This window comes from Felis catus, chromosome E3, assembly GCF_018350175.1.
Source record: "Felis catus isolate Fca126 chromosome E3, F.catus_Fca126_mat1.0, whole genome shotgun sequence".
NCBI classification, from domain to species: Eukaryota; Metazoa; Chordata; class Mammalia; order Carnivora; family Felidae; genus Felis; species Felis catus.
The window spans coordinates 26,708,306-26,726,287 of NC_058383.1; the positions used below are offsets into that span (position 1 = coordinate 26,708,306).

Below are 17,982 nucleotides of genomic sequence, written 5' to 3' on the forward strand. Positions count from 1 at the left end.
CTCACTTAGGGTTGCTATAGGGATTAGGGAAATGTGCCCTGGTACACAGTAAGGGCTCAATAAATGTTGGCTCCTGGCCTCCTTTAACCCCCAGAGCTGGTAGCTTTCTATTCACATATGTCGGGGAGAACGGTTGGAACCATTTCTGAGACTATGTTCTTCTAGAAAGCGACATTTCCCTGTCCTTAAAATTCATGCAACCCACATGTTATTAACCTATCTGAGCAAAAGCCCATTTTCCTGGGCTTTCTGGGCTAGACTCAGGCTTTTGCTCCCCGCTGCCTCCTCTCCTTCTCATCTTCCTCTCAATTCTAGCCTGGATCTCAGACTATACATGAGTTTCGACAAACCAATGCTTTGGGAAAGCTTTGTGCAATTTTGAGCGATGAAAAAAATGGAGAAATAAGGGCTCCAGGCAACTGGTGTGATAGAGAAGAGAGGAAAAAGATAAGAGAAATGTGCAGCTTAGGAGGATGTTTGCACAGGCAACGAGAGAAAAATAAGTAACAAATGTCTACTTAGAGGTATTTTCCTTCAAGCGTCTGGAGCTTTTGAAGAACTGGGATAGGAGAAATCTACATTTTAGGAATCTAGGCTGCTGTTTATGTAATTTCCACCTTTGAGGGCTTCAGCTCCATTCTCGCTGACTGCATGCTAGTCATTTCTTTGTCAGGCTCAGTTTTAGTGATTTTCATCCCCCCCCCCAACAAGGGGGTTTAGCTGTGCAACATAGTCAATGCACTGAAGCCCAAATTGGAGATCTCTCTCACTACAGATGACATAGTTCAGAAGGGAAAAGTCACATGAAAACTGTACATTTCTTTCCACAGGCTTAGCAGAAGCTACACCCGGATTCCTGCAGCTGAACGGATGTAACCAGCATTTGGGCTTTTCTATTCAGTTACCTCCTTGTGGTGAGTGAAGAGATCGGGTGTGTGTGGGGGGGTTTATTCTTCATCAACCTTGTGACCGTGGGCAATGTCCCCGATCTATTAGAATCTCAGTTTTCTCATCTGTGGAAAGATAACCATGACAAAATATATCCTCGGAGGTAGTTTCAGTGGGAGGGTTAAATGAGATACAATTTAGGAGTTCTTGGCATAGTATCTGGAGCATATTTACATTCTATAAATAAGGGCAAAAATTTCTTACCATCAAGACTTTTCTCGTGAAAAGGTCTGAAGCTTATACAGCAATCAATGTAGGCAAAGTGGAATTCTATGGGCCCCAGCTTCTCGTCCTGCCACCTCTGAGACTTTGGGAAAGTCATTTCCTCCTCTGAGACTTTGTTTTCTCCCAGTTTGGTGGGGGAGAGAAATTAGGGGGAAGGTTGGAGGCTTTAAAGGCCTAAAGAGATAATAAATAATAACCTATACATAATGTACTATATGTATAATATACTCTGTAATAGCTAGCATATTATATATATATAAAATATACCATAGCATACTGCATATTATATATTACAGTTTATATAATATACACTATAACATATAAGCACTAGTTTATTTGATACGTGCTCTCTTTATCATATATACTATGTAACATGAATAGCACATATATCATACATGCTATATATTATTTATATGCTATAATATATACTATATATGCTATAATATATACTGTATATAATGTAATATATAATATATATGATATATTACACCATACAACACACACTATAATAGAGATACTACATGCTATAGTGAGCATAATATATTATTAGTATAATAAATAATACACCATGCGTTACATAGATTTGTATAATATAGATACTATACTATTATAATATTATATACTATGTAATATATGCACTTTATTTAATAAGGTATGGTATGTAATGTATGCTGTATTTAAGCAACTTTTATCTGTATAATATACCATACCCACTGTATATGCTATTTACTATGTAATATGTCATGTACAATATAGTAAAAATGAAAGTTTCTTGTGAACTGAAAAGCCCCAATTAATAGGAGATGTTATTAATTAGTTCCATCGAGGTGTAAATGACTGATATGGTTTATTTTATTTTTTTATTTATAATTTTTCAATGACTGACATGGCTTAAAGTGTGACCCAGACTCAGAACATTTCACATTTCACCACTGGCCCCCCACCCCCTCCAGCCCAAATATTTCTCTTGTGTCTTTACTGTTCAGGGAATGGCTCTATCCTCCTCCCAGGGTGCTCACCAAAGAGCCAGGAGTCACCGTTGCTCCCTTTCCCTTCCTCCCACTTGCACACCCTGCCACCCAGTCCTCCGACTGCCCCTGCACCTTCTGTCTGCTCTACCTCCAAAGTGGGGCCCAGACCCACCCACCACTGCCCCAGTTCAGGGCCGCATTGTCACCAGCCTAGACAACTCCAGTAGCCTCTTAGCCATTCTTTCCTGCTCCCTCCCTTGCCTCTTCATGATCTACCCTTCACATGGTAGCCTCACTGGTCCTTCGAGGGAGTAAATCCAATCACGATACCCCTCAGTTGAAAATGCTTGATTGCCTTTTCCATCACGTTTAGGACAAAACCCAAACTCTTTGCCCTGTAGGCCCTAGCTCCTGACATTTGGCTTTGTCTGGTATTACTCCCTTGACCTACTTTGCTCACTCTACTCCTGCACATCGATGACTGTTCAACTCTCAAATATATTGTGATAGATCCCACCTCAGGGCCTTTGCACTTGCTGCTCCCATTACCTAGAATGCCCTTTGCCCAGATATCCACACGGCCCACTCCGTCACTTCACTCAGGACTCTACTCAAATGTCACTTTAACAGGGAGGACTTTCCTGACCACCCTCTAGCATATCATGCCTGTCCCCTCACTGTATACTATCTGGCTCTCTCTCTATAGAATCTACATCTATATAATCTACATCTGTATAGCAGCCACATCTACAAAGTGGATATAAAGTATCCCAAAGTGTGTGTGTGTGTGTGTGTGTGTGTGTGTGTGTGTGTGTGTGTGTTTGTGTGTATCTAGTACATCTTACATCCTCCACATGAGAGAAAGGCTCCATAACACTCCTGTGTGAGTTTTAAATCTTTTCATGGAAAAGTATTTGGATAGTGAGAAATTCCACAGCTGCACATTCTGGAGGATTGCTATGTGCCAGGCATGTGCTGAGAAGCTTATTTCTTTATTTATTTTTCATTCTATCTCATGTGGCCCTCACCATCACAGCAATGACTTGATGTCCATATTATTTCAGGAGGGGAAGTCATCTCAGAATCAATTTTATTGACATCAGCAATAATAGTAATAAGGGTTATTATATGAGTGAATGGAAGTACAACAGGTGGCCTGTTCTGAAGCTATTCTGTGTTGTATGTGAACACAAAGCATTTGGTTTTCAAGAGCGGATTGAATGGACAGTCAGGCAGTCTGGGGAGGTGAGACATCCAGTTGTTCATTCCTAGAAGAATCCTTAAAGAGGGTCAAACTTGGAGGCACCAGGGTTTATTTTATTAGGGAAGGCGGCCTTTCCTCACCTCCCTATCCACAGATCCACGGCCCGAGGAATCTGAGAAATGGCTCCCCTAGTCCTTAGGCACAATCTGTTTCCATCGGACAACAAGCATGGCTGGCATACGGGGTCTGTACCTTTCACTGCGTCGGTGATAAACCTTGAGCCGAATCAGAGTTACTGGCCTTGTGTTCTGTCGTCTGGGACCTCCCGACTGCATGTGGTGCACTCACACCCACATGCCCTTTTATTTATGACTTTTATTGAGTCTTCTGTGAAGTCATAAATTGACCAACCCTCCAGCTGGTTCGAGCCCTCATCAGGAAGCTGTCATCAAAGTGAATCACATTCTCAGTGGCTGTTCCTTCCCCAAAGGTTCATTGCAAAGGCTGGGATGTTTCCTGCAACTTGCTTAGAATATCTGTCAGCTCCTGGCAGCCCAGACTTGCTAAGCCAAGGTTCTTCTTTTTTTTTTTCCCCATTAAACAAAAAAAAGTGAAATAAAAGGTGAAGAAGAGGTGTCTGTATTTGGTCAGGGGTTCTCTCATGTCAGTATAACATTCTGGAAAAGCTTCAATTTTGGAGCAATGTAGTAGGTGAAGTTGACATACTTTTATTTCTGGCCCAGAAATATTCTGAGTAATTCTTGTACCAGGGACTTGGGACAAGGCAGAGATCGACATATTCCTGGGGGGATCTGGGAACCAGCAACTTAAACAGAAAGTGAGATTGGGCCTTGGACTTGGGATGGATCTGAGTGGAAGTGATTTCCCTAAAAGCAAAAGGTGCTAGAGAGTCCATGACAGCTCCTCAGACACCTGTCAGGCCCTGTGTTGAGGGTACCACATGCATTATCTCATCGATCTCCCAACAATCCTCGGTTAAGCCCCCATTTTACAGAAATGGAGACTCACAGAGGTTATAGGACTATTCAACTCACTCTCGGTCACATGGATAGTAAGTGGTAGGGCCAGCATTTGAACCCAGGTCTTATCTTAACTTTATCAAAATTCATCCATTTCAATGTACAGCTCAGTGATTTTTAGTAAATTTTACAATGTGTGCAACCATCACTACAATCCAGTTTTAGAAATTTCCATTTGCCCTCCACAAGATCCCTTTGTGCTCATTTGAATGCAATCTGCATTTTCATCTGTAGCTCCAGGCAACCCACTAATCTTCAGTATGTCTCTGTGAATTGACTTTTTTCTGGACATTTTATACAAATGGAATCATATAATATGTGGTCTTTTCATCTGGCTTCTTTTATTTATCCAGCGGTACGTCCATGTGGTTGCAAGTATTAGTAGCTCATTCACTTTTAACACCGAATAGTATTCTACTGGATGGGTATACCGCATTTGTTTATCTACTTACCAACTGATAGACATTTGGATTATTCCCATTTCCTAGCTGTTATGAATGATTCTGCTATGACCATTCACATGCATGTTTTTGTGTGGCTGTATGCCTTCATTTAAAAAAAAACATTTTTTTTGATGGTTATTTGTGAGAAAGAGAGACAGAGCACAAGTGGGGGAGGGGCAGAGAGAGAAGGAGACACAGATCTGAAGCAGGCTCCAGGCTCCGAGCTGTCAGCACAAAGCCCAGTACGGGGCTGGAACCCATGAACTGCCAGATGGTGACCTGAGCTGAAGTCAGATGCTTAACCGGCGGTGCCACCCAGGTGCCCCCGCCTTCATTTTTTTAAAGGTAGATTCCTAAGAGTAGCATTGCTGGGTTTAATAGTTTATGTTTAACTTTACAGAAAAACTACCAAGTTGGTTGTTTTTTAATGTTTATTTATTTATTTTTGAGACAGAGAGAGAGAGAGAGAGAACTCACACACAAGCAGGGGAGGGGCAGAGAGAGGGAGACACAGAATCCAAAGCAGGCTCCAGGCTCTGAGCTGTCAGCACAGAGTCCGATGTGAGACTCAAACCCACAAACCGTGACATCATGACCTGAGCTGAACTCAAACGCCCAACTGACTGAGCCACCCAGGCACCCCCAAGCTATTTTTATTTAAAGTTTTTTTTTTTTTAAAGTTTGGTGTGCCTAGGTGACTCTTGGTTTTGGTTTCGGTTATGATCTTATGGTTTGTGGGATTAAGCCCCACATTGGGCTCTGTGCTGACAGCGTGGAGCCTGCTTTGGATTCTCTCCTCTCTTTTCCCTCTCCCCATTCATGCTCTCCCTCTCTCTCTTAAATAAATAAGCATTAAAAAAAAAGGTCCAACAATTTTTTTTTTTTTAAACGTAGGCTCCATGCCCAATGTGGGACTTGAACACACACTGGGTCAAGAGTCACACCCTTGTGCCTGGGTGGCTCAGTCATTTAAGGGTCTGACTTCAGCTCAGGTCATGGTTTCACGGGTTCGTGAGTTCAAGCCCAGCAGGGGGTTTGCAGCTGTCGCTTCAGATCCTCTGTCCACCTACCCCTCAGTCCCTCCCTCCCTCTCAAAAATAAATAAAAATATTTAAAAAAAAGAGAAAAGAATCACATGCTCCACAGACTGAGCCAGCCAGGTACCCCCAAACTGTTTTTGAAATCACTGTGTCATTTTACACTGAAATCAGGTCCTGTGATGTTGAAGTTCATGTTCCTAATCACTGTTATATACACGCCTCACATTACTCCATGCCATTTATAATCTATTAACTTCAACAACCATTGCTTGATGTCTGTTCTATGCTGGACCTTGTACTAGAAGGTAGGAATAGAGGAGTCAAAGACAGGATTTCTTCCTGCCTTCTGTGGTGTATTGGATTATTAATCACAATTCTTTTACCATATGACCTTGTGGTACACTAGGTGAATGGAGTGGATTTCCCTACTCAAGGACTTAAGCTGTTGGGAAAGGCAGTCTCCTGTGTGTGGTCATTTGGCCTCAGCTTGGCCTTATGAGTGGGTTTGAGCCTGGAACGTTTCCTTACTGCGAGAGTCAGGGTTCTCACAGTCTATGCTGGGCTTAGGGCCTTGTGAAGAAAGATCTTTCTCTGTTCCCAGATTGATATGTAGTCTTGTTCTTCTTAAGCACGTGACCAGTGGCTCTCATGCACGCCCACGGCTTTCTGTATTTCAGACCCCAGTGGGAAGGTTTGAGTTCCTTCCGCTGCAGCATGAAATGGGGGTAAGTGCTGTGTTGGTGTGGAACGGATCCACTGGCCATGGCGGACTGACACATTGCACAGGCCTGGCGCTTGTGCACTAGCTCTCCTTTCTTGCTGCAAGTAAATGCTGGACCATGCTGAGCCTTGTATGCATGCAGTCTGTTTTCAGCAAACCATGCACCGGCCTCTCCCTTGGGTGCACTTCTCTGCCTTTAAACTTTAGTTGCACTCATGTTTATATTCTATCCTGCAGCACAGTCTGACTACCCAGTGAAATGGTGAAATACTGGTTTTGGCTATGTGACCTGCTGTGGCCAATGGCACTTTAGCAGATATGATGCAAACAGACACCTCAAATGTGCCTGTGTGTTTTGCTCACCTTCTTGCACTCTTATGACCCACCGTAGAAAAGCACACCCTGGGTAGCTGCTGTTCCTTCGGCCTGAGGCTCTGAACAAACATATGTGGAGCTGACCTGATTCAGCTCACAGTTTAAAGTTATGTGCAGGTCACCTGTCTCTCCTTTTCCTTGAGAAGGAAAAAGGTATTGGGTCATGTCGATTCCAGGGCTGGCCATTGGGTGGCGCTGTCAACCTAGGACAGCTTGGTTGCTGTGCTGGTTATAAATACGAGCGCTTCTATAATCTACACATAATCTGTACTTCTGGGGCTGGAAATTTGCATGCTATATGTCCTATGCGTCTCTGACAGCTGGCTTCACTTTGGGGTGCACTGGCTGGAAATCAGAGGGTGGAAAAGGAGGGAAATTTCTGTAGTTGTAGCCACAGGAGAGGTGGATTAGTTCCAGACTCCAATATCCAAGGCAGAGACAGCACTTTTCGTGCAGTGCTAGCCCTGGAGGAGGTGGCCCCCCTTTGAAAACTCCAGAAGAGATTCCTCAGTATCTCCAACACTACACTGGGTGCAGGCTCACAGATCCAACCTGTTTTTATTTTTTCTTCCAAAAAAGTTTTTTTTCTTTTATAGTAGGCTCCACACTCAGCATGGAGACCAATGTGGGGCTTGAATGCATGAACCTGAGATCAAGACCTGAGCTGAGATCAAGGGTCAGACACTTAACCAACTGAGCCACCCAGGCACCCAGCATTAACAGCTTCTGATGTCTGATTATCATCCTTCTTCTTTCTGCTTATCAAACCCTCCCTTTCTAATTGTTTTCCCATCCACCCCCAAACCTTTGTAATCAATTCTTTTGTTTGGAACGCCTAGAGTGGTTTCTGCTTTGCTGATACTGCTTTCTGAAGCACAAGCATAGGAAACCATTGATCTTGAGCTGGGTGGAAGGAGGGGAATGATGAGAAACTGTCCACTTCTGTGTATGAGAAAAACATTGGCCAACCTTAATTCTACAGGCCAAGGAGGGCTTCCAAATTATATTCGTGAATTCTTTTTCTTCTTACTGTTTTATATCATGATGCATTGAACAAAGATAGTCCATGATTGGATACCGCTAATCGATACTATGCCCTCTCTTGTGACTTTTCTTTCTCGTTTGTCCTGAAGATAGGTTGAAATGAACCAGTGATACACTGAGTTAGTTTAATTGAACATCATTCCTGGAACTCTGCTTCTTTCTCTTCTGCCTTGACCTCCCACAGGAATTTAGTGACTCCAAGAGGCAGGCCAGCTAAGTGCGAAGCTACTCTGCTCACAAAATGGTGATCTTCCTACCTTTAGTTCTCCAGCCTGCCCCAGCTTACCTCTTTCTCAGAATCCATGTGGTCCCTTTTACTGAAGCCCATCAGGGTCCAGTTTTACAGACGATGTCAGGAGGAGTGATTGGGACTAGAGGAAAAGGTACCCAGGCACAGTTGCTAAAACGTCTCCTGAGGTCTGCAACAGCCCCCAAGGTCTCTGTTGATTACTTTAAGCAAAGCTCTTCAGTTTCTCTGTGGGGAACTTCTCTCTAAGTGACTACAATCAGGTTAGGCAGGTGACTGAGGAAACAAGGCTGAACAATGGGTTTTCCGTTCAAGTTAGTTCATATCAGCAAGAAGCCCTAAATCTGGGTTTTTTTCAGCCTCACTTGGAGATGAAGGAAAGAGTTTAGTCACCCTGCTGTGGAAAAAATAGGCCATTATTGTCAAAAGAAGGGACCTGTCCTAGATTTGAGAGATGCATGTTGTCCTGGATGGTTTCTAGGTCTCAGTGGGATGGCCTGTTGATATCAGCTCCCCCCTGTACCTAAGAAGGATATGAACGTGAAGGTGAATTCTTTGTGGAGCCAGACACCCGGGATCTGATACCTGAAGCTGTCGGCCTCATGTCAGCTTATCTACTTTTCCCAACTCCCCACTAGAGAAATCCTGTTTCCTTTCAAGCGTACGTCACGCTGATTTCATTTCAGTCACACAACCAGCCTGGTCCTTATCACACTGGCTCAGAAGCATCTGTAGAAGGACTCCTTCCTGGAACCAGGCAGTCAGCGTTCAAGTGCCAGCTGGACCTCACCAGAGTCATGTGCCTTTGGGAAAGTTGTCCTACCTCTGAGAACCTCAGTTACTCCGCCTGCAAGATGGGGGCGGTGCGAAAGTCTGTACTACTTACCTCGCAGACTTGTGGTGACTGTCAGAGTGGATGATGTAATGTCAGTGTAGGGAAAAATGTAGCCCTCAGCTGTCTGGGTTTGTGCCCGTTCTCTCACACATCAGAAATTGCGTCAGCACTCAAGATACAGGTGACACTTTATGTACCACTGTTCATTTGTAGCTCCTGACCATTTGGTTGACGCTTGGATATCAAGCTGGCTTGTTAATGCCCTGACCGAAGTCTCATCCGTTCGTATGACAAAGATCTTCCATGTTCTAAGCTACTGCTTCTCAAACTTTTCATGTAGACGAGTCACCAGAGATACTGTTAAAATGCAGATTCTGATTCAGTGGGTCTGAGGGGGAGGGGCAGAGATACTGCATTTCCCACAGACTGCTGGGTGATACCCACACTGCTGGTGTAAAGATCACATTTGGAGTAGCAAGAGTCTGAGAAATGTCTCTCCTTTGCACTCGCTTGATGTGATGCCACACCTGTATTTACCTGTTTCAAGTTCAAATCCACCTTCTACAGTCTTGAATAAGCTGACACCTCAACAGAAATCATACAGAAATTACGGTAACCAGAAGTACCCCCGCTGTAGGGAAGAAACAATAATGTCTGCCTAAGGACCGAAACTTGGTAGTGAAGGGTTTGTGGTGCACCATTGGCTGTAAGCTGCCCGGCACTAAGGGAAGCTCTTGTGTGGGTCAGAGCAGAGTTGGCCATTTCCCTTGTCCCTTTATGAGCAAAAGCTTGAGTGCCTGCACATTTTTGCCTTCCTGGATGTTGCCGACCCCCAATACATGTCCGATGAGCTAAAAGGGTTTTGAGTGAGTAGGAAATTAAGCAGTCTTCCCCCTCCGCCAGTTGGAGGTCTGTCTATTGCTCCACACCTCAGGAAAACCAATGATACCTTCATCAGAACCTCTTCTCCCCCCCAATGTTTCATTTCTTTCCACATATAGCCAAACTGGCCACCCAACAGTGAACATCCACCCCTCTTGTGCTGTAAGTTCAGATGTATAAGGGCAGGGCAGAGAGATGCCTCAGGCTCTGGCAGTTGGTATTTCCTGTAGCCCTGAAATAACCACTTTTATTCTCATGGCCCATATTGAAATACAAATCTCCCGCTATTCATTTAGAGGACACAAGTGGCACCCATCAATTTTGCACACTTGCACCTGTGCTTCCCCCATCCCCCAGAGCAATGGTCTTCCACAATGACCGAGTCCTTTTGACATGAATAAGTCTAGTGTCAAAGCATGGTGTGGCTCAAAAAACCCATGCACCAAAAGATATAAAATACTTTATTGTGTTTTTACATTATGAAGCACTGGGGAGTGTGAGAATCTTTCTTCCTTTGATCTTTTTTTCGCTTTCCTCTCCTCTTTTCTCCCTCCCTCCCTTCCTTCTTTTCACCTATATCTACCTTTCTGTGTAACATCTATGTGTTGGAGATTAGAAGAATAACCAGAAAGAGAGAGGGGGCAAAAAGGATTCAAATAAGGGAAAATGGAAGGTAAATAGATTTCATAATTTTTGAAGGTTATGAGTGTCAAGATTTCAGGCTTTTCTTTTTTTTTTTTTCAAAATTTTTTTTAATGTTTTATTTATTTAAAAAAATTTTTTTTTCAACGTTTATTTATTTTTGGGACAGAGAGAGACAGAGCATGAACGGGGAAGGGGCAGAGAGAGAGGGAGACACAGAATCAGAAACAGGCTCCAGGCTCTGAGCCATCAGCCCAGAGCCTGACGCGGGGCTCGAACTCATGGACCGCGAGATCGTGACCTGGCTGAAGTCGGACGCTTAACCAACTGCGCCACCCAGGGGCCCCCTGTTTTATTTATTTTTGAGACAGAGAGAGACAGAGCATGAACGGGGGAGGGGCAGACACAGAATGGAAGCAGGCTTCAGGCTCTGAGCCATCAGCCCAGAGCCCGACGTGGGGCTCGAACTCACGGACCGCGAGATTGTGACCTGAGCTGAAGTCGGAAGCCCAACCGACTGAGCCACCCAGGCGCCCCATGATTTCAGGCTTTTCTTTTGCTCCCAACAAAACAAGCAAGCAGGCAAATAAAGAAACCCTGCAGGGATTGACACAAGATGAACAAAGTTTTAGAAGCTTTTCCTCAGAAAAAAAAGCCATGCTGATTTACAAGCAGAGTATCTGTTGCGAGGATTTGGAAGGAGATGAAAATGTATCACTAGCCATCTAGACGTTTGTCAAAACAACTGAATTCTATGAAGTGGAAAGGATGCACGAAAGAACCAATATTAGGGAAGGAAGTTTGAAATGGGCTCTATTGTGTCAGAATTTTTCTACAAAGACAGGGAAGCTTTCAACTGTGTGGGACAAAGGCTCTCACTAAATGAGAAACCAACAGACCTTGTAGAGGGGTGTTTAATTTCACCTTGAAGGTCACTTGGCTTTGTCAACTCCGGACATGTGGTCAAACCCGCTTCTGCTCAAACATGTCAGTATTTTTCTTCAGCATCCTCCCTGGGTCCCGGGGCATATGTCTACTTTAGGGATTTAGTGCCCACCTCTTGGATATGGGGAAAGGCGCACAACACCTTGATCTACAGTCCTGCTGTGACTGTTTACAGACGGGAGAGGTAATTCCCCAAAAAGAGAAAGGGGTGCTGTTATCAGAAGAATGAGGAATGGATGCTGCCCATCTGAAAACAACAAAGACTTCCTGTACTTGGGAGGTGATACTTGATTCCAATTTTGCATTCAGCCTCTGTTGATGGCTCAGGTTCCCAGATGACTCTGGGCCTGACTTCCCATGCTGTGCCTTTGTCCTACTGAAGCATTACATCCCAGTAGCAATGAGCGCTTCTAATGCTCAGATCTTGGTTCCTAAATAGCATTGTCCACAAAAAGTTACCAGAGCTCCTTGGAGAAATGGATGACCGTAGGGTCATGGAAGGAAAGGTGCGAGGTATACCTGAAACATCTTTTGTTCATCAGAAAATATGGAGTGCTAAAAAAAATGATGGAGGTGTGTCACAATAATCCAGGAGCCAGCCCAAAGCCAGATCCCACTGGCCAAATCTGGGATAATCTGAGCATCAAAATCACTAATGGTAGTTATGGAGTGTATATAACACATGGGATTAAAGAAGAATCCACGACTTCATGTTGATGTTAAGAAAGAAAAAGATGAGGGAGGGAGAGGGGAAAGTGCTGAAGGACATCAGGTAATTAATGTAGAAGAAATGACGAGTTTACCAACTCGCATTTTGCAACCACCCTGGAAATACTCGATTCAGGCAGGAATCAGCAACCTAGGCAGAAACCATTAGGTGAATTATTCTGGAGAAGAGTGTAATACCAGTCTCAAGATATCTCCCCACGGATTACTGATTAATTCACAGTAAAGGCACCCTGGGAATGGAGAACTGTGCGGGCACCACCTTAGCTGAGTCATCAAACTTATCATCATGTGCCTCCTGATATGAGCACTGAGCATGTCACAGAAATACCTATGCGGTATTCTTGCCCAAATTATCACCATGAGGAGACAATCCAATAAATCCAAGTTGAGGGGCATTGTGCAAAACAACTGGCCTGGACTTCTCAAAAATATTAACGTCCTAAAAATAAGCAAGCAAACAAACAAACAAACAAACACATTTGAGAGCTGTTCTAGATGAAAGGAGAATAAAAGGGAAAGCACAATGAAATGTGATATGCGAACTTTGATTGTGTCCTGGCCTGCCCCCCACCCCCCAAAAAATCCCACTCTAAAGAACATTACGGGGACAATTGGGAAAATTTGAATATGGACGGATTTTTAGATAATAGTATTACATTGATAGTCGATCTCCAGAGTGTGGTAATTAAGTTATAATTTTATAGCTCAACGTCCTTACTCTTAGGAAATACATGACAAGCTCTGTAGGATTGAACTACCTGCAGTTTACTCTCAAACGGTTCAGCACTATATATATATATATATATCTATATATATATATATATATATATATGGCAAAATGTTAACTCATCACATCTAAATCTTGGATGTATGTTTTCTTCTTGTTGGACCTTTCTTACAACTCTATCATAGATATGAAGCTTTTTTTTTAAAAAAGGTATTTTTAAAAATATTTATTTTGAGAGAGAGGGAGAGACAGAGCATGAGCAGGGGAGGGGCAGAGAAAGAGGGAGACAGAGAATCCGAAGAAGGCTCCATGCTCTGAACTGTTAGCACAGAGCCCAAAATGGGGCTTGGACCCACAAACGGTGAGATCATAACCTGAGTCCAAGTCAGACGCTTAAGTGACTGAGCCACCCAGGTGCCCTCATAAATGTGAAGTTTTTAAATGTTAAAAGTTGGGTAAGAGTGCATCTGTGGGGTCCGAGTCTTGGCAAGGATGTTGGGTTCACTCTCAGCCTTCTGGGCCCTCCTCCTTGTCTGCACAGCACAGCACTGGTGACAGTTGCTTTTTCAGATTTTCACGGTAAAAGGTGTTGGCATCCTCAGCCATTGACCAAACCATGTTCCAAGGATGTATTTCCAAGTCCAGCTGGAGAGAGAAATGGACATATCGGGATGATGGGTCTTGAAATGGCTGGCAGTAAATTTATGGGCTTGTGCCCTAAGGGCTGTCTTCAGGGCTTGCCAAGTGAGCTCTCTGAATAGTGAAGATTAGTCCCAGAATTGCAAGTCAATTTATGTCAGTTAAGTGGGGACCCCAGAAACCTCAAAAGAAAAAACTGACAGATTTGACCATATACCAATTAAAATTTCTGAGGCATTAGGCAGGGTGAACTCTAAATAATGAGAACTCATGGCAGAGTTACTATCCCTAATACTCATAGTTACTGCCAGCTGATTTAAAACAAAAACACCCCAATAGGAAATTAGGCAAGAGGAGGTAAACAGGCAAGTCACAATGCAGGATGTGCAAATGACCAATAAAAATCTGAAGCTATATGCAACTTTCCTGTGTTTAAAGATTTTTCATTTGACTTTTAAATGAAATACAATTATATATTCATCAGATTGGAAAAAGTTATTAAAACAGTTGATGTTATCTACAGTGGGAAAGGAAATAATGTTTTATATACTGCTGGTGTGACAGTAAATCACAACATTTTTAGGAAAGGCATTTTCTGTTAAAATTTTAATTTTTTTTAATGTTTATTTATTTTGGAGACAGAGAGAGACAGAGCATGAACGGGGGAGGGTCAGAGAGAGGGACACACAGAATCTGAAACAGGCTCCAGGCTCTGAGCTGTCAGCACAGAGCCCAACGTGGGGCTCGAACTCCTGGACCATGAGATCATGACCTGAGCCGAAGTCAGATGCTTAACCGACTGAGCCACCCAGGCACCCCTCTGTTAAAATTTTAAAAAGAGCACATGCTTTGATACAGAAGTTACACTTTGAGGAATCCATACTATAAGGAACAAAGGCATCGGTAGCTAAGGATATGTGTTAGTAGCTAAGGATATGTTGTACATGAGTTCTCCTAATAGCTCTAGAAGGCAACAATAGGACCAACCTGAATTGGAGACCACCTGAATGTCTATTAACAGAGGAATGGTTGATGAATGAATGGATCATTCATTTACTTGTGTATATATTTTAAGCATCTACTATATGCTAGGCATAATTCTAGATACTGAGGATAGGGCAGAGAATAATACAGATTTTGTCCCTTTATCATGAAGCTGTGTGTGTGTGTGTGTGTGTGTGTGTGTGTGTGTGTGTAGCAAGGGAAAGACAATAAATAAGAGAAAAAATAAGGAAGATAATCTCAAATAGTGATACATGTTACAAACAAAATAAAAGGAGGTTAATGAATTAGAGAGTGGCTGGATGGGGGTCACATTTGAATAAGGTGGTCACGGATGCCTCTCTGAGAAGGTGATATTTGAACAGAGACCTGAATGATGGCAGGGAGCCAGGTCTGGGAACATCTTGATGAAAAGTGTGCCAGGCAGAGGGAATAGTAAATATAAATGGGCAGGAATAAGTGATCAAGGAGTGAAAAAAGACCAGTGTGGCTGGAGCCTTGTGGGAGAGGAGGAGAGTGATATGATGTGAGATAAGAGAAGGTGGGGCGATCACATAGGGCTTTGAGGCCATGAAAGGAGTTTCATTTTCATTTTAGTACATGTAATAGGAGTTCAGATTTTAACACACAACACTCAAAATTATGTACCTGTATCTGTATAACTATTTTACCTTTATCTACCCATCTATATCTCTATGTATCTGTATCCGTCTATACCTGTAGCCATGGCTATAGCTATATCCACTTTACTGTCTAATGCTATTTAAATTCACTTATTGGAAAACTTGTGTTTTTGCAACAACTTGGCTATATATGTTTACTTATTTTATTTTATTTTTATTTTTTTAAAGTTTATTTATTTTGAGAGAGAGACAGAGAGAGTGAGTGGGGGAGGCGCAGAGAGAGAGAGGGAGAGAGAAAATTCCAAGCAGGCTCCGCACTCTCAGTGCAGAGCCTGATGCGGGGCTCAACGCCACAAACTGTGAGATCATGACCTGAGGTGAAACCAAGAGTTGAACGCTTAACCACCTGAGCCACCTAGGTGCCCCTACATTTACTTTTTAACTTGCAAGTTTTATGAAACCTGAAAATGCATCAAGTATTTCCAATGAAAATTTAACATCTGAATTGAGATGTGTTGCCTATGGAAAGTACACAGTGGGTTAAGAAAAAAATGAATATAAAATATCTCAATAATAATTATAAAATATTGATTACATGTTAAAATGATAATTAAAATAATTAATAATAATAATAATTAAAATATACTTAACTTCTTATGTATCTTTTTAGAATAACAGCTTAATTGATATATAATTCATATATAATTCACCATTTGGAGTGTACAATCTGATTTTTAGTATATTCACAGTTGTGTAACCATCACTACAATCAATTCTAGAACAGTTCCATCCCTAAAATGAAACCCCCAAGCCCATTAATAATCGCTCATCGTTGTCCCCAACCCTCCTGGCCCTAGGAGACCACTAACCCACTTTCTATCTTTATGGATTGGTCTTTTCTGGATATGTCATATAAATGGCATCATATGATATGTAGTCTTGTGTGTGGTTTCTTTCACTTAACATAATGTTTTCAAGGTTCATCTGCATTGTAGCATGGATCAGTACTCCATTCCTTTTTGTTGTGGAATAATATTCTATTATGTACTACAGTTTGTTGATGGACATTTGGTTTGTTTTCACTTTTTGGCTCTAGTGAATGATGCTGATAGAACATTTGTATACATGTTTTGTGTGGACCATGATTTGATTTCTCCTGGGTATATATGGAGGAGCGGAATTGCTGAGTTGTTTTTTTTTTTTTTTTTTTTTTTTACTTTATTGGTTGCAAGACAATTTAAAATTACAATTGTGGCTTGCATTATTTCTTTTGCACAGTGCTGGTCTAACCACATCAAATTTCCTCAGGAGACCCCATTCTGCTGAGTAAAGGGAAAATATTTAAATTTGCCAATTAGAAGTATCTGTCTCTTCCAGTTTCAAAAAGTTTTTTTTTTTTTTTCTACGTAAAACAATCTTTTTCCGGTAAATATTCAGCTGGTTTAAAAATCCATTTCCCTTTTGGGACCATTTCTCTTTCTTGTCCTACCTGCTTCCAAAGATGGTATTCCAGAGAGAGCTTGGGGAGAGGCCAGTGTTCCCACTTTCTCCTTGGGGTCTTCATTAGTGCTGGGAAGTATGGTTGATTTGGTCTTGGCCCTGGGGATCTGGCAGGCTTGTCCATGAGGAGTGGTGGAAGAAGCCTCCAGGAGGAGAAGTGTCCGGCCTCTGCTTAACTCAGTGTGTCTCTTGCCATTTACCCTTAGCTCTGGTGCCTCCATGTTGACTCAGGGACAAGTCATGAGGTTTCTCCAGCCAACTCCCTGCCTACATGCCTCCCTTAGACCTTTCCAAACTCATGCAACTCTAGCACCATGCTAAAATGGAAAACTGTTCTAGGGGATGAGAATGTTCTCAAAATAATACACCTGAGAGGTCAGAAGCAAGTCTTCCTGTGCTGGTGATTCCCCAGAATTATCTGGACATTTCCATCTCTTCTTCCTTTCCATTCCAAGGAAGAAGCCAGGTGATTTCACTGGATTTGGCAAGATTCTTGGAGACCTGGATTTTAAAAATTATAAATAATGTGTTTTTAGTTATCCAGGTATATACATTGTTGCATATGTAATAAGCACAATCAGCAAACTGTACACTTAATATGGGTGCATTTTATTCTATACAAATTGTGTCTCACTAAAATTGAGTTAAGGAGAGAACAAGTCAGATTTATATACGTTACACTAGGAAGATATTTATGATACAGCATTGCGATATATTTTATTTATTTATTTTTAATGTTTATTTTTGAGTGAGAAAGAGACAGAGAGTGAGTGGGGGAGGGGCAGAGAGAGAAACACAGAATCCGAAGCAGGCTCCAGGCTCTAAGCCGTCAGCACAGAGCCTGATGCGGGACTTGAACCCATAAACCGTCAGATCATGAACTGAGCTGAAGTCTGATGCTTAACTGACTGAGCCACACAGGCACCCTGATTTTTGCATGAACAGAGCGAGTTGCAGAGCAGTGAGTAAAGATAACATTTTTGTGAGGCTCCTGGGTGGCTCAGTTGGTTCAGTTGGATCATGGCTCAGGTCATGATCTCACAGTTCGTGGCTTCAAGCCCCGCATCAGGCTCTATGCTGACAGCTCAGAGCCTGGAGCCTGCTTAGGATTGTGTCTCCTTCTCTCTCTGCCCTTCCCCCACTCATGCTCTGTCTGTCTCTCTCTCAAAAACAATAAATAAACATTAAAAAATATTTAAA

The 17,982-nt window shown here is 42.5% G+C and overlaps 1 long non-coding RNA gene across 2 annotated transcripts in view; it reads left to right on the forward strand.

Annotated features, from left to right (window-relative positions):
• Positions 1-824: 824 nt before the first annotated feature.
• Positions 825-17,982, forward strand: part of LOC109495262 — a 373,149-nt gene continuing 355,991 nt past the window's right edge. Inside the window, exon 1 of one of the 2 annotated variants that reach the window (XR_006590893.1) lies at positions 825-914. This is a non-coding gene — a long non-coding RNA (uncharacterized LOC109495262). The remainder of the gene's footprint in view (positions 915-17,982) is intronic. The other variant, XR_006590894.1, reaches the window with a different exon arrangement.